A 24,677-nucleotide genomic window follows, 5' to 3' on the forward strand; every position below is an offset into this window, starting at 1 on the left:
GAAAAATCAGATGCACTGTTGTGTTTATATTGTACAATATGTGTCTTTAGTACACATGCAGCATGCTTAGAAGAACAAACTAGAAGGAGAACAAAACAAAAAAAATAACAGTTGTTAATTGTGTTTGTGTATTTTTGGTAGTTTTCATTTGTTCCTTTCTTTCCTGTCTTGTCCCCCTTTGCTGTAACACACATGTGTCACAGATGCCGCAGAGTAACACGTCCCAACCCTGCTCTGTGCTCTCCATGTATCTTCCTAATCATCACACAAGGGCAGCAAACTAGATATTATTACCCAAATCCTACAGAGGAGAGAACGCAGCCAGATGGTGTAAGGACCTTACCTGAAGTCTCACAGCTGGGGAGAGGCAGAGCTTGTCTGACTCCAAACCCTGTGTGCTTCTACCATACTTTGTGGCCGCTTCCACGGTCATGATCAGAAGAAGAAGAGGACTGTGGGAAGGGGGATAATGAGCAGAGGTGAAACAGGAAGAAACTATCCAAAAGGGAGAGGATATATGGATATGTATGGCTGATTCGTTCTGCTGTATAGTAGGAACTAACTCAACACTGTAAAGCAACTAAATTCCAATAAAAATTAATAGAAAATTTTTTTAAAAGAAGAAATTATCGTCATGGCCCCTTCAGGCAGGGCTTGCTCATCCTTGGTCATTTGCATTATATTGCATTGTATGAAATAGGGGCATTATCCTTTGGGCATTAACCCTGCAGAGGCTTCTCGAAGACTGGCACATGGCTGCTACCTTTCTGAAGCCCCGCAGCACCGGCTGTAGAATGTTATTCATCACAGGGGGTGCCTGGCTCTCCTCCCACCCTTCTCTCCTTTCTGAAGCCCCCTGTCCCCCTCCCCCGCAGAGTTTTGGGAACACCAGATAAAGCAGATACTGAGTGTTTCTGGGACAAATACCCAGGAGTGTGTAGCCTCGGTGGCCAGATGTTATATTTCTTCAGTCCCCAAACCGGAAGGCTAGTTAGAGCATGAGCAAAATTTTGCCACTGTTCTCTTTTGCATGTAGCCCTGAACCTTTTCCAATTTGACTAATTCAAACATTAAGCTATAAAGAAAAAAAAAAACTTAAGTTGCTTTAAAATTTTATGTATTTCTTTCTGACTGTACTGGGTCTTCGTTGCTGTGTAGGCTTTTCTGTAACTGCAGCAAGCAGGGGCTGCTCCCTAATTGCGGTGCTTGGGCTTCTCATTGGGGTGTCTTCTCTTCCTGTCGAGGATGGGCCCTAGGGCGTGCGGGCTTCAGGAGTTGTGGCTTCCAGGCTCTAGAGCACAGGCTCAATAGCTGTGGCACACGGGCTTAGCTACTCTGAGGCATGTGGGATCTTCCTGGACCAGGGACCGAACCTGTGCATTGGCAGGCAGATTCGGTACCACTGAGCCAGCAGTGAAGCTCTTGAGGTTTTCACACACCACGGTCGGGATGCCACGTCAGTATCCTTCTCTCACACAGCCAGAGGCCAGGTTCCTCTCTCATTCATGTTTCCCTGCGAGAGGACTGGACCCTCTGTGAGCAAAGGACTTTGGTCCCGCATTTTTCTAGACAGATTCTCCTGCTCTGTGCCTGCCTGCAGCCTCCCCTATAGCCATTCTGGTACCCTAATGCCCCCTCCTTGCTAAGAGCCCTTGGCACCTAAACCACGCTCTCTCAAAATTTAGCTGTCTCATGGCCCACTCCCTCAGAGCCCTGATAAATAACTCTAAAAATATGAAGGAATTAACAGCTGACAGTAACAGTTTATGCTGCCCAGGGGAATTTCTAACAATAGTGATAATAATAATAAGCCCTAGAATGCTTTGCACATTGTGGGTAATCAGCAAAAAGTGATTGAACTAATATTCAATTAGTTGAATTGAATTTTATGTGGAATTTCTAATTTAATCCTCAGAACAATTCAATGACATAGGTACTTTCATTATTCCCATTTTACAGACGAGTAAGCTGAAGTTTAAAGAGATATAGGTGATGTCACTGTTTTATTTGGAGATTCCTTAGGAGGGAAAAATCATTTTAAAAATATTTTGTTTTACATTGGAGTATAGTTGATGAACAATGTGTTAGTTTCAGGTATATAGGAAAGGGATTGAGTTATATATAGACATGTTTCTATTCTCTCTCAAATGAAAAAGAATCATTTTAGATACATTTTATTTTTATTTTAAAAATATTTATTTATTTATTTGGCTGTGCTGGGTCTTAGCTTCAGCAGGCAGGATCTATTTCCCTGACCAGGGATAGAACCTGGGCTCCTTGCATTGGGAATGTGGAATCTTAGCCTATGGACAACAAGGGAAGTTCCATAGATACATTTTATTATATATGAACTAGATGTGATTTTTAAGGAGCTCTTTAAGAGGAAAAATGTTGTTTTATTCATCTGAATCTAGTGCACTAAAAATATAGGGAGGGGATGTGAACTTCAGTTGGCCATTAAGCCAATTCATTATTTTCTGTCTTTGGTACTTCCTTCCACTTATCACACCATCATCTAGAACAGAGGGTGAACTTGGTCTCCTTGGGGTATGGTAATATACTCTTCATCGCAACAGGTCATCCTAGGTCCTGTAGCCCAGGATTTGGACGTAGCCACTGCACATCCAGCCTCCTGTGATTTAAGATGCTCTTCCTGAGGTTGCCTGTCTCTTTCAAGAGGAGAATCATTCATGGTAGAAATGCAGACTTGTGCCTTGCTGCTAAGAACAAGAGTTTTCTATAAAGGCATGGATTTTCATTAGCACGAGAAACCCATACCATTTATAGGACAATCTGTTCTGCCCGCAGCCAGTGTTCTTCACCTGAAGCTCCACCACATGGTTTTCAGGGAATCCTTACATTGCCTCATCCCCATCCATTTAGTATGAACATACTTTGAGTGCCTGCTTTTTTTGGGAAGCAAAGCATTTTCAGACTGGCAACAGACATTCCCAACTGCCCGCACAGTAAGAATCACAGTCTGTATGTAAGACCAGCCTTGCAGGCCTTTCACACTGTTTCACACCCTCCCTTTCCAATGGCTGGTCTCTGGGAAGCCCTGCACGCTTGACAACATGCCCATCCAGCTGGACCAGGAGCCCTACCTCAGAAGAGGGAGCCCCATGGCTGTTAGCGCTGACACAGACAGGCCGGATTAATGGAGGACTATTGGACTGGCCTGATGGACTGATGTGGGCCATCTTCTTTGGAGCCAGAATATCAAGCTGACGCTCCAAATGGTGATGAAACCTTGTGTTTGTTCAGGGTAGATTTTTGGCTCGACCACCCTTGCAGACTTCCATGTTATAGCATAGGGTATTGTTTGCCTAAGCAAAATAGGGTATGTGAGTTGGTTCCTGGCATCGACCATGGAAGATTAGCTTGCTTTCACCAACCCAGAGTCAGTCCCCATGGCTATCGAGAAAGACCACACAACTCCCAGAGTGTCTGTAAGTAGATACCAAACCGCATGTGTTATTATTCTTGATCTTAGACCATATTATTATTAACTTTGCTTTGGTTGAAAGTGGCCCCATCAAATAGTTAAAAGAGAGTTTCACAGCCTTTAAGTGACTAGGGTACGTCACTTTTAAAGATGTTTTTCCAGAAGAAAATGTTAAATCCCAAATACATTTTTGGCTGAGTAGTTTGTTTTAATGGTCCAGAGTCAAAAACTGTAACTTAATTCCTTGTAAAACTTAAATCAATTTCTTGAGGGTTCCGCTACACAGTTCCCTCTGTTAAGCCGGAGATTTCTACTAGTCCCTAACTCTTAGTGTTAGCATATTCCTTTAGAATGCCAGTGTTTTTTCCATTTTAAAAAGTTCTATTGTCAGTATCTGACTTCTATGGACATACAGTAGCTTACTTGTGGCCTCAGTTGTGGTATTGTGGTTATAGTTTCCCCTTTTCTCTCATTCCCCTTTTTCCTTAGTATCATTGAGGAAACATGTGGCCAAATATGATCTCCATCTACAGTTTTCTACATCTCTGCATTTTGCTTTCTGAAGGCGACGAGGGTGGATGGGAGTGTTATTCAGAATTCTGCATCTATAGATTGAACTTCCTATTAAGTGTGACTGGTGCCTTCCATGTCTCATTTAACCATGGGGTTTAGTGGTAAGTTGGCATCTGCTCCATGCCTGCGGCCCCAGCTTAATACCACCAGAGACAAGAACACCGGGCCCCGCTCAAAGGCAGTAACGCAGCTGGAGAGCTCCTATGAAAGATCCAAGTGGTTTTCAAGTTTGCCTCCTAATGTGCTCGGTAGTCTGATGTTTTGGACATAAATAGCCGAAACTTCTTCCAGTTACACGTGCTTTGGATATCAGATTAATATGGGGCAGGAAACACTTGCAAAAAGGAATCCACCCAAAAGAAAAGGCCAGTATGCCAGCATCAAAGGCTTAGAGTTTTGTTTTACAAAATGGAAAAGAATACTACCCCATACCGAGCACACGTTGCTGAAATAATCAATGTCCAATCAACAATGTGCCCAATTCTGTCAGTTGATGACTATCATTCTTTATGAGGGGGTAAACTAATCTGGGACTGTTTTCAGATTCAGAGAGATTTAGGGGTCCTGAGGCTGAGTCCCAGGACAAAGTCTTTATCTAAAGTGCTGGTGTGTGGACAGGCTTTTCTGCTTCTTAAAGGCTATTATTATTTACTTAGGGCTCAGAAACCTTTGTATTTGAAGTTCACCTTTTTTTATGAAGTTGGTCTCTCTTGTGGGATACCTTTATGTCACTTATTTTCCCATTGGTTTCCCCTCATTTTTTTTTAGTAAATTTCTTTCTTTTCCTTTTAAAATAAAGATGCAGTGCTATAGAAGGATAAGGAAAAAGGATTTATTTGGTCCACAAATGCAGTTCAGTGTCACAAGCCATGTTTTTGAGCATCTTTCACATGCCTGACCTATCTGGGCTCAGGAAGAACTCTTAGGAAATGGCTTCTTGGTGGGTAAGGGTGCCCAAAGGACTCCTCCCCATGATGGGCATGCTGATTCTCTTGTCCACCCACGGACAAGGTGCCAGGAGGTACCAGCCTGGGAAGTCCCCAGTGATTGCAGGGCAGTGTAGCAGCCTCACACTCTGAGCAGCTCACTCCTGGGGCTGAAAGACTGAACTTGGAGTCAGCCAGACTTTCTGAGAGGAAGCAGCAGTGTCTTCAGGAGCAGGGCAACCCCTTCTGTTTCATGTTTTATTTATTTAAGGAAGACAGATTATCCTACAGCAGCACCGTTTTGCCACCCAAGGCCTTGAAGGTCTCGTTTGGGGCTCCCCAGGTGGTGCTATTGGTAAAGAACCTGCCTGCCAAAGCAGGAAACATAAGAGACACAAGTTCAATCCCTGGATTGGGAAGATCCCCTGGAAGAGGGCATGGCGACCCACACTCCAGGATTCTTGCCTGGAGAATCCCATGGAAAGAGGAGCCTGGTGGGCTACAGTCCATAGGGTCACAAAGAATCAAGTACAGCTGAGTGACTAAGCACGCACACAAGTTTGGAAGTTTAAAGTCATTTCAGTTATAACTAAAGAGAACCATGCCCCAGAAAATCTGCTTGCAAACGTTATGGAAATTTTCCCAGCTCACCAAGGAGAGCACAGATGCCAGATTGCTGGGTGCCAGACATATGTCTCTCAATTGCTATTGTTTCCTGCAGACGACAGTCAAGAAATATTCAATAGAGAATTGGAAGGAGATTTTCCTCTTAAATCCGCATAGAGCTTTAACACACTTAGGATGCGCATGTGCTTGGATTCATCATTTCAACCCTAGCTATGGAGTCTGAAATTTTGCTTGGCGGACAGCATCTGCCAGTGGGCAGCGATGGCTTCAGTCCTACGCTGCAAACTGAACAGAGGAAGGCTCAGAGGCTTTTGGTTGGGTTGTGCAGGCCACTCGCGGCGAGTGTTACAGGTTGAACCCTCAGCCAGTCTACTGACCAGGACTGAAGCCTCCACCACCCCAAAGCAGGCCGAGGGGTTAGCTGAGCCTCTGAGAGCCTGGTTCACTTCATCTTGTCTTCTGCAGTCTGTTAGGAAGCTAACAACTGCTCTTCACAGAAGGCTTCTTTTATGAATATATATACATATAAGTGAAAGTGAAAGTGTTAGGCACCCATGTGAAAGTGAAAGTGTTAGGCGCTCAGTCGTGTCCAACTCTTTCTGACCCTATGGACTGTAGTCCACCAGTCTCCTCTGTCCATTGGATTCTCCAGGCAAGAATCTGGAGTGGGTTGCCATTCCCTTCCTATATATATATATATATATTCCTTATATATATATAAGCTGTGTGGTGTGGCCAATACACCTATTTACATGTATATATTGGAGAGGGAAATGGCAACCCACTCCAGTGTTCTTCCCAGGAAAATCCCATGGACCGAGGAGCCTGATGGTCTATAGTCCATGGGGTTGCAAAGAGTTGATATATGTTTTGGTCATCTGATGCAAACAGCTGACTCATTGGTAAAGTCCCTAATGCCAGGAAAGACTGAGGGCAGAGGAAGAAGGCGTTAGAGGATGAGATGGCTGGATGGCATCACTGATACAATGGACATGAACTTGGGCAAACTTCAGGAGATGGTGAGAGACAGAGAGGCCTGGCGAGCTGCAGTCCATGGGGTCGCAGAGTCAGACATGACTGGACAACTGAACAACAACAATGCATGTTATGTGTGTGTATGTGTGCTAAGTTTCTTCAGTCGTGTCCAACTCTGTGACCTTCTAGACTATAGTCCATCAGGCTCCTGTGTCCATGGGGCTCTCCAGGCAAGAATACTGGAGTGGGTTGCCATGCCCTTCTCCAGGGGATCTTCCTAACCCAGGGACTGAACGCAGGTGTCTTATGTCTCCTGCATTGGCAGGTGGGTTCTTTAACTAGCACCACTTGGAAAGTCCATATGTATATATTTATATAGGCCATGCCACACAGCTTATGGGATCTTTGTCCCCTGGCTAGGGATTGAACCCGGGCCCTCGGCAGTGAAAACGCTGAGTCCTAACCACTGGGCCATTAGAGAACTCCCAAGGTTTCTTCTGTTAGCAAGGTTTTCTTCTCCTTTCCTGAGATGAGAAAGAAGTATAGATACAGGTCACAGTCAACAGCTTTGAGCCAATAGACTTGGGCTTGAAATCAGCTCTGATTCATAGCAGCTGTTTAACCCTGGACAAGTCTCTTAGCCTCTCTGAGCTTCGGTTTCCTCATCTGAAAGAAAAGGATGGTACCCTCACCAAGCTGTTTGGAAGATTAATGGAGACAATATACTCCTGCACAAATGTAGTTTCCAGGGCACTTTTCAAACCATCTCATCTGGTTCCTCACTTTCAGTCTCTCATAGGGCAAGGTTTTCAGCAAGTGCTCACTCTAGCCCAGTCTTTGAGTTTCAAAGGCGAGACCAGCACAATGGTTCCAAAGTCTATTTGTCATAGTGCTGAGTTCCGGTATTTGCTGGCAGGCTCCATGGTGGTGTGTGGCCTGAGTCCTCTGTGGGATTCAGCTTTTCCTGTCATAGTAGAACTGCCCATTTAGTGCCTACTGCTCTGAGCGGCTTGTTTTTAAGGCAGTGTCTCTTGTCGGGAATTAAGGAAGGATTGTTTTCCTTCTGAATGATTTTGAAAATCACCTTTGGAATCAATGGAGTTGTTTTCTTATGCAGCTGTTGAGGGCACATGAAGTTGACCGACCACATCCTGCAGCACATTCCCACTTGTTCTTCTCGTTTATTTGTAATATAAACCAAGAGAAAGTACAAACACACCCCATCTCAGATGCAAATTGAAGCCAGGCTGTGTTTCCACATATCTGTATAATGGAGTAAGTAACCTAGTGGAAAAAAGAATGGTGCTAATAATACTTAGGCACATTTTACTAGTAGTTGCTAATGCCAAATTAACAGTTTTTAAGAAGAGTTAAGAAATTGGTACAGAACAGTACTTTGATTAGAGCCCTTATTTCTTCAATGTGCTAGAATTAGGACTTTATATATACATGCTTCACTAGTCAGAATCAGGGAAACGTGTGTGTGTTAGTCAGTCCTGTCTGACTCTTTGCAACCCCACGGACTGTAGCCCACCAGGCTCCTCTGTCCATGGGATTCTCCAGGCAAGAATACTTGAGTGGGTTTCCATTCCCTTCTCCAGAGGATCTCACCAACCCAGGGATTGAACTCGGGTCTCCCTCTTTGCAGGCAGATTCTTTATCGTCTGAGCCACCAGGGAAGTCCAGAGAAACAGAATTCCATACATTTGTGGAGCGTTTCAAAACATAAAAATTTTCTTCATTTGGTGAAATTTAATCTTTTGTGCTTCTCCACCCCTTGCCATTTATGTGTAGTGTGCTTTACATAAGCTCAGAATTTTTCCTCAATAGTTCTAGCCCTCGAGAGACCCCAGAATTTCTACTTGAAATGTGAGCACCAAATTTTACTTAGGGAACAACCACCACCACAGAAATGTACAACAGGAAGATAATCCATGTTCGTGCCTGAAGATGTAGAATATTGTAAACATGTCATTTTTCTCAAATTAGCATATAATTTCTTCTCTTTCTTGGGGCTTCTGGGATCTTAGTTACCCAACCAGGGATGGAACCCATGCCCCCTGCATTGGAAGGGAGGAATCTTAATCCCTGGACTGTCAGGGAGGTCCCTTAGCACAAAATTGGAAGAAAAAAATTTAAAGTGATTCTCAAGCTTATCTAGAAAAATAAACATGTGAGTTAGTGATTTTTTTTTCAAGAAATGAGAGGAAATTAGCCCTACAAGATTCTGAAATGTTAGAAAGTTCCTGGGTTTAGCGTGATGATGCAAAGGCACAAGGTCAGACAGACAAGTCAATGGAACAGAAACAGATGCTGGTGTAAAAAGTACTGTGGTGTAGTTTAGAGACCATTACAAAGAAAGAGTAAATAAAGGTGTCATATAGTTGGCTAAATTTTCAGAGAAAAAGAATGGAATCTCATGTTATATTGTGGGGCTTAATAAATTCCAGATGGTTCTAAAGAGTAGTTTTTATTTTTTTTTTTAATGGAAACAATAGAAATAGAAGAAAACTAGGTGGCTATTTTTGTGATGATGGAGTATTGTGATGGGTTTACTAAGTATAAAAGCAACAAAACACATACATACATACAAAGAGAATAAAGAATATACGCATTTAATTAAAAGTTTAAAGTGAATATGTCCAACACACTTAGAAAAATTGTTTTTTGCAGCAATGATAAGATTTCATATTGTTAACATCTTATCATTAATATTAATAAAGAATTTTTATAAATCCATAAGGAAAACATCAATAGAAAAAAATGGAAAAAATACAGTGTCCAATAAATATTTTAAGAAATAAGCCCACTCTTACTAATAAGCTAGGAAATGCACGTTAAAAAGGACACCTTGTTTTCTATTAAAACATCTGTTACAGGGACAAACACTGGCAGAATGAGAGAGTCTCTAATGATGAGAATTTTGCAAAGAAATAGCATTTTAGGAGACTGCTAGAGATTAGGACAAATTAGTACCAGCTGGGGTAAAAATAATTTAATAATAAATATTCAGAGTAATTTAATAATACATATTAAAAATCTTCAGAATGTCATAGCTGGAGGAATGATCGAAATAGCCTATATCTTGATTGTGGCAGTGGTTTCACATGTATCTATAGCTATCAAAACTCAGAACTGAGTATTTTCAATGTGTGAGTATGTTAGTCACTCAGTCATGTCTGACTCTGCAACCCCATGGACTATAGCCTGCCAGGTTCCTCTGTTCATGGGGATTCTCCAGGTAAGAATACTGGAGTGGGTAGACATTCTTTTTTCCAGGGAATCTTTCTGACCCAGGGATTGAACCCAGATCTGCATTGCAGGCAGATTTTTTACCGTCTGAGTCAACATGCTCTCAAATACATTTAATGACATAGGTGATTTCCCAAAATATGATTGGACATGAAGTTCGAGAGAAAAAGATGCCAACAGTGTTTAAAATATGGCACCAACTTTATTCAAAAAACTATATAGACTCGGGAGTACAATTAAATTGGAATATCTCAAAGATTTCAAGGTCGTTATTCATATCTCTGGGTGATAGGAATCCTAGTAACTTTTTCCTTTATTTCCCAACTAATACATAGTGAGCATGTAAGTAGAACTTTAATTTCTGGAAAAGGATTATTAACTTTAGGAAAATAATTGAATGGTCACATACAATTTATATGTGAAAGAGGGAAGTAGAAACAATGCCCACTAGATCACCTTGGCATTGCTAGTATTGAGCAGACCTTTCATCCCTTCTCTCTTCCATATTCTTTTCTGCACATGCAGCCACAGGGACCAGGGAGGGACAAATAAGGAGCATCATTTCCTGGGAGGCCGCAAAGATACCTGCAGATGGAATCCAAGGTCCAACCTTTTGTCACTTCACCAGCCTCACTCCTAAAGATGTCCAATCTATCATCAGTAACTCTCCCTTGGAATTCTTTGAATTGCCAATCAAATTCTAGCCAATGAACCCACCTTTGGATACACACACACACACTGACACACACAGCTCTTTCTGAATATTGGAGTTCTGAAAAGGTGTAAAGGTTTCTAACCCTGAAATAGTAAAATTCTCTAACTCTGCACTTAACTTTTCAAATAGCCTCGAGATTTTTATCTTGCTCTATGAACTACAGTGTAAACACCAAAAGGGCAGGAATTAGCTTCTTAGGGCTGAATCCTTGACCTTTTGGGGCAGTCATATAGATATTGAAGTGAAAAGTCGCTCAGTCATGTCCGACTCTTTGCGACCCCATGGACTATAGCCCAGCAGGCTCCTCCATCCATGGAATTTTCTAGGCAAGAGTACTGGAGTGGGTTGCCATTTCCTTCTCCAGGGGATCTTCCCGACCCAGGGATCAAACCCGGGTCTCCCGAATTGCGGGCGGACCCTTTACCATCTGAGCCACCAGGGAATCCCAAACAGATATTAAGATATAGTAGATATCCCATATAGATATTAAGATGGTTTAGTTACAGGAGGTTAGCTCTTAGGTCTTTTCTGTTGCAGCATGACCATCCTTAGTCTGAAAACAAATTGACTTTCCTCTGCAGTAGCTGACTCACTTTCTGCCCCACAAGTCATCATCGTATGAAGTTGAAACGTCAGTATCAGAGTTAGCCAAACCAGATGTGAAATGCGCAATTATTTTCATGTCAGGGAGTGAAGTTTAAATATGCATCCTTCATTTGTTTTTAATTGAGTGATTACAGATGGCACCTAATACAGTCTGCATGCTATGATATCTTGAGGTCATTGATTTATGAGTTTTGCTAGGTGTAGACACTCCAAATTCTGGTCAACCCCCCTGGCATTCCATAGCACGATTCTAAAGGAATGTTAAAATGACATTTGCCTGTTTACTTTTTCTCTTGACTGATGAGGATCCTTTCTGAGAGGTAAACACTAGTGCTATTCAGGAGTGAAGTTTAGACTTTGTTGATAGTTTTCAATCAAGTAGATTTTCAAAACTGCTTCAAAATGAAGTGGCAGAAATTAAAAGCCATGGACTTTTCCTTGGATGCATATTAGCCATAATCATCATATAAATTGATTCTGAGTTTTTATAAAAGTAATGATCAATTGTACAAAAAAAAAAAAAGAACAAGAAACTTGAGGGACTTCCCTGGTGGTCCAGTGGTTAAGACTCTGCCCTTTCACAGCAGGGGGCGAGGGTTCAGTTCCTGATTGGGGAACTAAGATCCTGCATACCTCACGGTGTGGCCAAAATAAAATAAACCATAATCCCACCATTTAAAAAAATAAATGTCAAGAGTCAGGAGATGCAGGGAAATGGAATGTGAAGGTGAACTGTTGTGCGTCTTCTCCCATTTGATTTGCACTACTGAGTGAGCATTTGACTGTTCTTTTTCACTCTGTTTAGTGTCTGTAAAGGCCCATAGGTCAAGGCACCAGAGTCAGGGCAGCACCTGGGCAGGTGGTTCAGCCAAGCTAGGTTGGTGGCTGGGATAGAAGGCACAAGCAACTCAAATGCTGGACACGTCGGGTGGCTGCAGTCTGGAGACAGACCAGGAAGGCAGCCCAAGAAAAGATGACGACAGTGTTGCGGGTGAGTGGTAAAAGTGAAGGCCACAGCCCAACAAAACCCAGAAGACTCAGGGTGGAGTGTGGATGCCATGAGCTGAGACTGAGCCTCCAGAAAACTTGTTTAGTCGTCAGTGAAATCTCAGTTTCACATGGAGCTATAGGTTTTACACAGCCATGTTCATGGGGAAACACCTATGTTCAAAAGCAGAGAACTCCAAAACTGCCCTCAGCAGTCCTTGGTCAGCCCTGTGAAATACAGCTGGTCAGAAAAGACCTAGGGAGTGAGGCAGCCCATTTGTACTTCTTGGGGGCCTCCACCAGGTAGTGGTTATTATTTTCTGGGGGAACTTCCCTTGGTGGTCCAGCGGTTAAGACACTGTACTTTCACGGCAAGGGGTACAGGTTTGAACCCTGCTTGAAGAACGAAGATCCCACATGCCACGTGGTGAATGTGGTCCAAAAAAAAGGGAAAGCCAGCACAGAAAAGGAAAAGCCTTGGGACTAGATCTGATTTTCCTAACACTAATTCATGGATATTATTGGGTCTTCGGGGGCTTCCCTAGTGGCTCAGATAGTAAAGAAACTGCCTGCAATGTGGGAGACCCGGGTTTGATCCCTGGGCTGGGAAAATACCCTGGAGAAGGAAATGGCTACCCACTCTAGTGTTCTTGTCTGGGAAATCCTATGGACAGAGAAGCCTGGTGGCTCCAGTCCATGGGGTTGCAAAGAGCTGGACACGACTGAGTGACTAACACTATGGGTCTTTTGACCAACCGTCTCAAATTGATTCTCTTTGTGTTTTATTGTTTAGTTAAATAGCATGTTATGCTTCAGAAAGCAAGTCTGAATTGGTTTTGATCAAATTACATAGCTCAGGGACTAGGCAGAAGGTTGAATGCAGAGCTGCAAATCTCAGCAGGGCCATGTTCTGTCCATTCTAACTTGAGCATTTTATTGTATTTCCCTAAACTGCCCACTAGTATAATAATGGGTTGGGGAGAGTTTCTTACAAAATATTCCATTTGTTTCTTCTCTGAAAGCATTTCAGATGCTGTAGTCTTGAAATTTTTTTTTTTTTAAGTTTGTTATTTGTCCAGCCCAGGCGAAATGCAGCAGAAGAGAAAAGGGATAGGAAATAGTCCTACCCAAAGGGAACTCTAGAGAGAGAGAAAGACATGAAACATCCAAAATAAATTTTTCACATTTGAAGCATTATATAATCAATTCTAGAGTGTGTGATACTAATTAAGCAAAAGGCATAGAGAAATTTCTAAAACTAGTTAATATGTAGGCAAGAAAAGTCTATCTATAACTGTACATGAATACTCTATGGCAGGAGTCCCCAAGCCCTGGTATCTAATGCCTGATAATCTGAGGTGGAGCTGATATAATAATAATAGAAATATAAAGTGCACAATAAATGTAGTGCACTTGGATCACCCCAAAACCATCCCTCCCCTCAACTCCCAGTCAGTGAGAAAATTGTCTTCCACAAAACTGGTCCTTGGTGCAAAAAAGCCTGCTCTATGAGATACAAATCTTTACTTTCACTGAACCACCAGTTCTTAAAATTTGGAAGGAGCAGGGCTTCTTAAAGTCTTGATGTCCCTAATTGCAGGAAGTATAGTTTACCCACTAAGTTTCAGTTAAATTTAAGCTTAAATTATTTTGTTTCAGTTGCGAAGATAAGCAGTTTTCTGTTTTAGTAGCAGAATACTGCTCCTCCAAGAGAATAAATTTTGAGAAAGATGATAACAATAATACTGAATATCAGTAATTGCTGTTGTTACAGTTAACACTTATTTGGAAACTTATTGTGTCCTATGCACACTTTTTAAGCCCTTTAGATATATCATTTCATTTAATCCTAATAACGTCCCGATGAGATAGATACTATTATTATCTCCATTTTACAGGTCAGTGAGCCAGTCATCAGCAGAACCAGTTTTCAGATTCAGGCCTGGGTTTTCAACACCCTCTGCTCTTGGACATTCTACTGTCTTTCCATGTAATGAGCAAAACTGAAAACATGACCCTCTGGGGGAGATAGGTTAGTTAATAAAAGTTATGATTCTGGGAATTTTTTTTTTTTCTGTTAAATTCTTAGAATCCAGTGTTTCTGGAAAGCTTGGAAATTCTGTTGAGATGATGTTCATTTATATGCTAGATACGTTACTTTGTTCTGTTTTTTTCTGGGAGAAATACATTATTAGTTGAAATAAGCTGGCTGCTTTAATAAAATGCTTGCGAAGCCTCAGTCTGGTGAACAGTAAAGTCATTTGTATCAGTCATGCAGCAATTTTGCTTTTCAGAAGGATTTTAATGAATCGGGGAATGGAATTTAAGAAAGCAAACAATCCAAGGAAAATCGCTTATTTTTCTAAAATAGCAAAGCAAAAATTGGAATCGTTTCCAGTCTAGTTGCTGCAAATGTCTGCTGGAGTCTTAAAAATTCTTAGAGTACATGATTTATCATATAGAGCAGAAAGGTGATTAATGAGCACTTCTTTAAGATCTTTTTTATGATCCTATGATCATTATTCTAGTTGTTTAGATAGGCAAATATTCCATGATGTATTCACTGTTAAAATTATAGCAGGTTGACCTTTAGTAACATTTATTTTTAAAGGTATTTATCAAAATATACAATCTACAGAAATAAATATGATTACTAAGTAGTGAAATCAATTTTTTTAAAGTATAGTTGATTTACAATGTTGTGTTAGTTTCTGGTATACAGCAAAGTGATTCAGTTATATTTATTTATATTTATTATATATCTTTTTCAGACTTTTTCATTATAGGTTGTCACAAGATATTAAATATATCAGTAGTTCCCTGTGTTATACAGTAGAACTTTGTTGTTTTATTTTATATATAATAGTTCATATCTGCTAATCTCAAACTCCTAATTTATCTCCCGGGCCCCTTCCTCTTTGGTCAGGTAAGTTTGTTTTGTTTCTGTTTTGTAAGTAAGTTCATTTGTATCATATTTTATATTCCACATAAAAGTGGTAACATATGATACTTGTCTTTTTCTTTCTGACTTACTTCACTTAGTATAATAATCTCTAGGTCCATCCATATTGCTACAAATGGCATTATTTCATTCTTCTTATGCCTGAGTAGTATTCCATTTTATATATACACCACGTTTTCTTTATCCATCCATCTGTCATATGTCAATGGAAACTTAGGTTGCTTTCATGTCATGGCTATTATAAATAGTGCTGCTATGAGCATTGGAGTGCATGTATCTTTTCTAATTAGAGTTTTCTCTGGATATATGTCCAGGAGTGGGATTGTTGGATCATATGGTAACTTTAGTTTTCTAAGGAACATCTGTCCTGTTTTCCATAGTGGCTGCACCAATCTACATTCCCACCAACAGTGTACAAGGGTTCCCTTTTCTCCACACCCTCTCCAGCATTTATTGTTTATGGATTTTGTTTGTTTGTTTGTTTATGGACTTTTTAATGATGGCCAGTCTGACCCCAGGGTGAAGTGCTGATACCTCTTTGTGGTTTTGAATTGCATTTCTCCAATAACTAACACCGTTAATATTTCTTCATGTGCCTGTTGGCCATCTGTCTTCTTTGGAGAAATGTCTATTTCGGCCTTCTCCCCATTTTTTGATTGGGTTATTGATTTTCTTAGTATTGAGCTGTTTGCATATTTTTTTAAAACTAAACCATTGTTTGTTGCATCATTTGCAAATATTTTCTCCCAGTCTGTAAGTTGTCTTTTCATTTTGTTTAAGGTTTCCTTTGCTGTGCAAAAGTTTATAAGTTTGATTGGGTCCTATTTGTTTATTTCTGCTTCTGTTTCTTTTGCTTTGGGATACTAACCTAAGAAAACATCGCTATGATTTATGTCAGAGAATGTTTTGCCTACGCTCTCTTCTAGGAGTTTTATGGTGTTCCGTCTTATGTTTAAGTCTCTGAGCCATTTAGAATTTATTTTTGTGTATAGTGAGAGGGTGTGTTCTAATTTCATTGATTTACATGCAGCTCTCCAGCTTTCCCAATGCTACTTGCTGAAGAGACTGCCTTTTCTCCATTGTATAGTCTCGCCTACTTTGTTGAAGATTACTTGACCAATAGTATGTAGGTTCACTTCTGGGCTCACTATTCTGTTCTGTTGATCCATATGTCTGTTTCTGTGCCAATACCATGCTGTTTTAAAGACTGGGAGGATTATACCTTCAGCTTTGTTCTTTTCCCTAAGTCAATTTAATGTTAATTTGATTTTGTTAGCCTGTTAAAAAATTATTGGCAGTCAAATATTTTTACAAAGCCCTTTGTTACTTAGGAAGATCACTGGCATGATATGATTAAAGGCTATGAATATCAATTAGCTTGAAACATTGCATGCTAATGTTCAGGGTCATACTTCATTCATTTAAAATTGTGGCATTTTTTTTTTTACTATTTGCTGTGTTCATTTTTACGTCTAAAGACCTATCCCGTATGTGGAGTAGGGATTTCCATGACAGTTATGAAAATGACCTTATTCACTGTCTGCTGCCATAAGGCACAATCTTGAGTGTCAACTGTTTTCAACTATTTGACAGTGTATGTCAGTGTATTTATCATACATTAGGAAAAATCAGTCACTCATATATCTATCTAACCAGGGGATGAGCTAACGGTGTTGTTACTGTTCAGTCAATCAGTCGTGCCCGACTCTTTGCAACCCCATAGACTGCCTCACACCAGGCTTCCCTGTCCTTCACTATCTCCCAGAGTTTGCTCAAACTCATGTCCATTGAGTCAGTGATGCCATCAATGGTGTTATATGAAGCTAGAAACTGATTCCCTCATAAACATTCTAAGTAGATATAAAGAATTATGTGCTCAGTTGCAACCATTAGCGTCTCAAAGAATCAGATCTGAATACCTCAGGGAATGCCCAGAGGTCATGAGGGTCTAAAAGCCTTCAGTGATCCTCAGGGTACTGTCCTTTCAGCCCAAAACTGCTAGAATTGGAGCTTATGTCTAGGGGCAGTTTTGGACCGTCAGGCATGATGACCAGAATCACAGGCGTGAGGATCATTGAGCTGAGCCTGGCCATGATCACTGCTGGGGGCTTGAGAGAGAGAATGGTGGATTGTATGCCACTAACTATCACTCCTGCCAAAGCGCCAGCAAAACTTGGGGGCAGGAGTGACTCCCTGCCCAAATATCACCCCATTCCATCACGCCCAGTGGCTCTCCACCTCCTCCTGCTTTGGACTTGGTGGGATAAGAAGGGGAGAAACAGAAGTTCTTATGGTCCAGAGGGTTCTGTAGCACTCAGAAAAGAAGAGTGAGATTAAATCTACCTGAAGAAGAGCCAAAGCTCTTTCCCTCAACTTCATTTCCAGCAAACAACCCTTCATTTCTTCAGTTCAGTTTAGTTCAGTCACTCAGTGGTGTCCGACTCTTTGCGACTCCATGGACTGCAGCACGCCAGGCTTCCCTGTTCATCACCAACACCCAGAACTTGCTCAAACTCATGTCCATCGAGTCAGTGATACCATCCAACCATCTCATCCTTTGTTGTCCCCTTCTCTTCCTGCCTTCAATCTTTCCCAGCATCAGGGTTTTTTTCAAGGAGTCAGTTCTTCTCATCAGGTGGCCAAAGTATTGGAGTTTCAGCTTCAGCATCAGTCCTTCCAATGAATATTCAAGACTGATTTCCTTTAGGATGGACAGATTGGCTCTCCTTGCAGTCCAAGGGACTCTCAAGAGTCTTCTACAACACCACAGTTCAGAAGCATCAGTTCTTCAGCTTTTCTTCTTCATTTCTTATCTCAAGTAAAACCCAAAAACTGATGATTGAGTTAAGTAGTATTATTAAATTAGAATCCTTTTTTTGGTAGAAATGGTACAGTTTTCATGGAGTACCTGCTAATTCTTGTTAGCGTGTTCTATGACTTTGATCTTCAACCCCATCATCTCCATGAGCTCATAGCTAAAGGAGATTATAGACATACTAGCACTGTCTTTACAGTCTCTTGCAATTCCAGATGCTACTGGGGCCAAAAGTGACCCCAATGCTTAATGGAAAAGCTAATGAATCCATACAGGTCTTATTTTTAAAACCTGCTATTTTAGGTGAATTTTAGTAGATGTATCTAGTAATGTAAAAGGAAGTAAGGCAGTAAAGACAAGGGAAATGTGAATCAGAACCATGGAACTCACAAAGACTTGAAATACTCAGCCTTTTGCTAAGGTACAGAAACTTTGCTTCTTTATAACACTTGATGGGTCAGAAAGTACAGTGATTTTCCTCTCTTCTCCAAAGAGAAAGGTGAAGGAAAGCGGGACATTTTAAAACTGAACCGGGGACTCCTAGTTTCTCTTCATGAGAACCCTCAGCCTCCACAGAAACTCACAAGACATCTTAATGTTTCTTCAGAAACTCGGGACCTTAGACTTTGAGCTGTGAGGGCTGCAAGCAGTGCAGCCAGGAGGTTACCTCAGCTCGGACCAAGTAAATAAATCATTTGGTAAAAGCCGTTAAAGGGAAAGGTTACTGGAAAGTCATAAATGAGCCAGCCTGCCTATGGCTGGTTTTGCTAGAATGTAGAAACCATTTGAAATTTTTTAAATGTTTCTCTGGGTATGATTTAAGAAGAGGACCATGACATAACTAACCAGTTTCTATTATTATATCAAAATGAGGTAAAAAATATATATATATGGTATGGATTCAATGCTAATTCATTAATTCGATTTTATGCCATTAGGTTGTTGTTTTTAGAACATCATGAAACTTCATTTCATGCCCCAATAAAACTAAAATGTAATGGGTTACAGCTTTTCTGTTTGTTGATTTTTCTCCTTCAAACATCTTTGATTTTCCATCCTTTGAAGAGATATTTTTTCCATGTCTTGCATGTCATTCAAATTATTCTTTTTTCCTGTCCCCCACTCCACCTGTCTCTAAGACAGTTTCTAAAGTTAACCAGGACGGACAGAATTTAATGATACCTATGAACACTTTTTGGAAACATTAGCATCCCTTTCTTGGCTGCTTCTAATGCACCAGCATGGTCTCTCTAGCATTGCATGCATGTCTGTTCTATCGTGTCCGACTCTTTGCCACCCCGTGGACTGTAGCCCGCCAGGTTCCTCTGCCCATGGAATTTTCCAGGCAAGAATACTGGAGTGGGTTGTCATTTCCTCCTCCAGGGGATCTTCCCGACCCAGGGATCGAACCTGCATCTCTTACATCTCCTGCGTTCGCAGGCGGGTTCTTTACCAGCTGAGTTACCGGGATTCTTTTTAGTTCTCTCCTTGCCTCCCGTCTTGCCAAAGAGGAAATCTGGAGCTCAACAACACAGTTTCAGGCTTGTGTCACATCAAACCAGCAGCTTGTCCTTTTTCTCCCTTCCACTGAACATCACAGGTTTCTGCAGCTTCTCACAGCCATTAGCCAGGGAAGTTCAGCTGAAGGCATCCCCACTGGCCATCTTCATTTACAAGCCTCTAACTATCAACGCCTGTTATTGTTCCTCCTCTTCTCCTTCATATGTCAGAAGAATGAAAGAACTTAATTTTTCTCATCAGAAGACATTTACATTTCTATTTTACCTCAATAGATATACTCCTCCCCCACTATCTGTTTCTAATAGCAGCTTCTGCCTGAAAGCGATTAATCATTTAACTATCTTCTCTTGGAAACTTGCAGCTACTGTAGCCCACCATCTTTCAAGTCAACTCATTGGAAAAGAGCCTGATGCTGGGAAAGATTGAAGGCAAAAGGAGAAGGGGGTGGCAGAGGATGAGATGGTTAGACAGCATCACCAACGCAATGGGCATAAATTTGAGCAAACTCTGGGAGATGGTGGAGGACAGAGGAGTCTGGCGTGCTGCAGCCCATGAGGTCGCAAAGAGTTAGACAGGACTTAGCAACGGAGAAACACCAGTCATCTTTTATAGGCAAGTTCTAGTTACACAGACAAGTTTCTATCACAATCAAACCTTTCAAAAAGACACTGTGAGAAATGTATTGTTTTCTTCTCAGATTGCATTTGTAAATTTTAATCTCTGTAACATTCTTACAGTATTTAAATGTTCACAGAAAATATTTACCACTGTTCTTCAAAGTAATAGCCATGGTATCCAGGCATTTTCCCTGAAGGTGGTCTTATAGCTACTGGTATTAGCTTGTCAATTTCAGACCTTCCTTAAGTAAATAAATGGATCTCCTCCATACAAATGGACAGTGGCAATTTCATCTGCAAACAATTTAGGCCTTTTAGATATTCATACTGTCTTACCGAGCATGCAGTCAAAAATCTGATCTCAAGAGGAGGAGATAAATCTGTTAATTCACATCCTCCTAAGACCTGGTACTACCAGTGTGCTATCAGTTACCCAGATAAAGTAATTTTAAAGTAACATTGTAAATTCTCTCAGTGGAATTAACGGCATCCTTGGAACTTCACTTCAGGCTTTCCTGACTTGGATATGGTTATTTTGAGTAGCACCTCTTATTAACCTAACTTTTTAGTGCCTGAACAAGAGGTTAAATATCTTGCTTATCGACATGCTTGTCTTCCATGTAACAGCTACTTCATTCAAAGCCCTTCAAGGGTTTATCAAAATCTCACCATGTTTAACATTCCAGAGAGAATATCCGAGTTGCTTGTTCTTAGGACTCACCTTAAGTTCACTCATCAAGACTGATCACTGTGGTAACTATAAGGCTAAAATAACAACAATGAGAATGAATTAGACCATATTGTGCTGAGAAAAATTTATCTAGGATGAATGATAAAGCAAAAGCTAGATTCTGAATATCTAGTTTATAGAATTCAAGAATGAGGAACTGCTCATCATATGGTAAAATTTACTAAGAATTTCTGTGCACTAAACCATAGCACTCCCATATTAAGTGCTATGCTTAAGGACTTTCTATTGTCACAGATACTAGGTACAAGATCTTCAAAAAGTCCTATGCATTTTACGTCTTCAGTTAAGTTAGGTTATAGTTGGGTTGACACTGTGTAAAGTTAAAGAAAATGTCTTAAAATTTAGGAAAACTACATTACACAAATTTCAGGGTCTTTGACAAAAGAAAGTAAACTGTGTCCTAGAGCTGTCAGAATTGAAGACCTTATCAGCTATCAGAAGAAGATTCACTACTCAATATCTAAAGCTACCATTTGTTTTAGGAGACATGCAAAAAGGCACATGATCACTTATGAACATGGATGTTTATGTCATAGTATTCAGTCACAGAAACTGTAAAACAACTCAGTTATATAACAATAGCAAGATACACGTGACCTATAGGGCATCCATAAAATGGAGCACATAAAAACACATTACAGGGAATTCCCTGGAAGTCAGTAGTTAGGACTCAGCGCTTTCACTGCTGAAGGCTCAAGTTCAATCCCTGGTTGGGGAACTAAGATCCTTCAAAGCCATGCAATGCAACCAAAATATATGCATATGTATGTATATATTGAAAAATATGACTTGGAATAATTAATACTGTAAGCGAATGCTTGTCATCAGTTAAGTTTTAAAAGACTGTAAAACTAAATAAACAGTATAGCAGAGATCTATTTTACAACTCATATACATAGATAGGAAAAAGACTAGAAGGATACATATTACTACAATAAATGTGATGATATAAAATCATTTATCTACTTAATCTTTTCCCAAAATCTATATATTTGCATATGTGTGTATGTATATATATGTTAGTATGTATACATATGGCTTGTATATACTATGTACATCATAACCAGAAAAACGAATTTTTAAGCTGTAAAAGACTTTTCCAAAAATTGATATTTAAAGCTAAAGGCTTATGAACTGCACAAGGACTTTATTTTGATCCTATATATAAGCAGATAGGTAGCTTAATCTACATGAAACCCTAGAGAAGAAAATAACAGAGAAATAGAAAAAGGACACAAAAATGTACCCTGTGTGTGTGTCACCATCTGTGGTAGAGCAGAGTAACTGGATGTCAGCAGTTGTCTTTAACACCATTAGAGCTAGACTTAGATGAAGCAATGTGTTTGCAGGGGAGGGCCTCTTCCCTGGCAAATGAGAGGAGTGTGGAGTGTGTGTGTGTGTGTGTGTGTGTATAGAAGACAAGTAGCCTAAGCCTGCTAACAATATACAGACTGTGAGTAAGAGAAAGAAGAAGAATCTTGCATATAAAGTAAAAGCAGAATTTATGAGATTGTCAGATGTCAAGACATTCGGACAGAACTACTGGGTCAGAGTTTCTCTTGATCCTTTTTGTTCAGATAAATTCATTTGATTAAGTTGCTCTCATCAGTCATTGATAAGGGCTTCCACAATATGAATCTAAATAAAGTAGGAAAGGTAACAAAAATGCATTTCTCAATAAAAACTCTATTTCTAACATTTCCTTAATATTGCCACAGTAAGTCTTCCAATAATTTTTTTTTCAGAAATGGGTATTTTCAAACAGAAATGTTCAGTTCAATTGTTGCTGTGAAAATAAATCCTTCTGTTATTGCCATTCTCACGCTCAAGCCAATATTTTAATGGCAAAATGCTATGTTGGGGAAAGCATGTGTGTCTAATTGGGTGGGATATCCTTTCAAAGAAATATAGCAGCTTTTTCATGATCTGGGTCATGAGGCCAAAGTTGGGGAGAAAAGAAACAGGAACAAATGCCCTCCACTCAGTGAACAAGGGCAGCAGGAGAGGCTGGGGAACTGGGCCAGCTGACCCGGTGGGCACCGGGGAGCCCCTCGCCCCCTTTTCTTGGAGCTCAAGAGTGTGTGAACAGGAGATCAGGGATGTCTCTTCCAGCCCTGACACATTTCAGTCTAAGCTTTGGGATCTGAGTGGGGTTGGACAACCACCACATCAGAATCGGCTGGGGTGCTAATTGGAAATAATTGCATTGTCCAGCCAGGTGCTCACTTGTTCGCACAGAAGGACTCAACGCTAACACTCAGCGCCCACCCCTCAGTGGGGTCCCACGTCTCATCTCTCTTCTGATGCTCCCCTCTGACAGAACCCTTCCAGGCCTGAAGCAAAGCAAGGATTCTCAGATCTCTTGGGAAGCTGTTGGGTGAATTATACACTCGTTTCTCTGTTTATTGTTTACTTTTCCTCCTCTAGCTGAGAGCCTGTGGTTTCAGCTTTTAGCGGTTCTTATTTCCTGGACTCATTTTTTGTGCTTAGTAGATACTTAATGCAGAGGCGATGAATGAGCAAACAGAGGCCAGGCAAGAAAATCCCCCACCGCCCACCCCCAGCAACTGAGGGTAAGCGTTGCAGAATTGGCTTCCCCAGACCAAGAAGCTGGGAGCCCCTCCAGTGGGCAGCCCTCACCTCAAGAGTCCATGGGGTTAGGACACTGCCTGAACAATGTCTCTAGAAACGCATGCCTCCTTGCAGGGCTGCCTGCCTGCTGTCCTCTCAATGGGCCCTGGTAACCCACAAGCCAATTGCTTTTGCTTTCAAAATTCAAAGCAAACTGGAGACATTATAACAAGTCTTAGGACTTCCATGCTGGTCCAGTGGTTAAGACTGCAAGCTCCCAATGCAGGGGTCTTGGGTTCCATCCCTAGCTGGGAAACTAAGATCCCACATGCTGCAAGCTGTGACCAGGAAAAAAAAAAAGAATCTTTTTTCTCATCCATCAAGGGAGCCCAGCACTTGCAGCCATTAAAAAGAAAAAGAAGTAAATCATGTAACTTTCACTTGGCTACATAGAATCAAGGTGTTCTTGAAATTCAAAGTGAGCTCAATTTATTTTTTAATTATTGGTATTTCCAGATCTGAAAAGAAGATTGCAAAAAAAAAAAAAGAAAGAAATCCCTCTGTTGATTTTACCAACCCCAGGCTCCTAGTCAGCCATGAAGCGCTTTTTGTTCTTTTCTCCCCTAATTGCCTTACCTCCGAGAAGCTGGTCTTAACATGCCATCCATCATCCCAGTGGCAAATCAAACGTGGCCGTTTCAGCCAACACACTGCTGCGAGCCACAGCGACACACACTCATTTCCGGCAGGCAGCTGCAGGGGAGCCGCCTGTGTTTGAACTGTGTGGCCTCCCTGTGTAATTCAGGAAATGAGTTTACTCTATCTGTGGCGAGCATCGTGTTCACCCGGTTTTGGGAGCAGCCGGCAGGGCGTGGGGCTTGGCAGCACTCCCTCATGCTGGTTAATGCCCCAGCCCCACTCCACCTGGCCTTGACTTTTATCACACCTGCCACCCAAAAAAAGTACACCTCTTCCCTTGGGTGCTGGGAATGTTTGGATGTACTCTAACCTGAGATGCGTAAACCCCAATTCACTTTTTAAAAGAGCAGGGCTTCTTGGTGGATCACCTCTTAGCTCCCCTGAAGCTGAAGAATTGATGCCCGTCTTTCGATGATGCTTTTTTTCCCCCCAGTGGTAAAATGTGGCCCCACGTCTGGTTGTTATTCAGTTTCTGTTCATTGCTTTTGCCCATCATCTCTGCTGGACCAGACTCAGACAAACTCAGATTGTTGAGGCGAGGGGGCTTTAGTAGGTGTGCATTTACTTCGATCGAGGGAGAGATGCCAAAAGCAGCCCAGGATCAGAAAAGATGGCAAGCCCGTGGTGAGGTTTTG

General features: G+C 41.2%; 1 protein-coding gene and 1 long non-coding RNA gene across 3 annotated transcripts in view; one reads left to right on the plus strand and one right to left on the minus strand.

The window, feature by feature from the left end:
- LOC122434100 lies at nucleotides 1-24,124 on the minus strand. Of its 2 annotated transcripts, XR_006267245.1 has the most exons (4): nucleotides 23,980-24,124; nucleotides 20,743-20,786; nucleotides 344-452; nucleotides 1-79 (listed from the first exon to the last, which is right to left on the minus strand). It is a non-coding gene; the product is annotated as an uncharacterized LOC122434100 (long non-coding RNA). The 2 variants fall into 2 exon arrangements; XR_006267244.1 differs by lacking the exon at nucleotides 20,743-20,786.
- Nucleotides 1-24,677, plus strand: part of UST (uronyl 2-sulfotransferase) — a 303,123-nt gene that overhangs the window by 268,821 nt on the left and 9,625 nt on the right. The window lies entirely within an intron of this gene.

This window comes from Cervus canadensis, chromosome 33 (genome assembly GCF_019320065.1).
Source record: "Cervus canadensis isolate Bull #8, Minnesota chromosome 33, ASM1932006v1, whole genome shotgun sequence".
Classification (NCBI taxonomy): domain Eukaryota; kingdom Metazoa; phylum Chordata; class Mammalia; order Artiodactyla; family Cervidae; genus Cervus; species Cervus canadensis.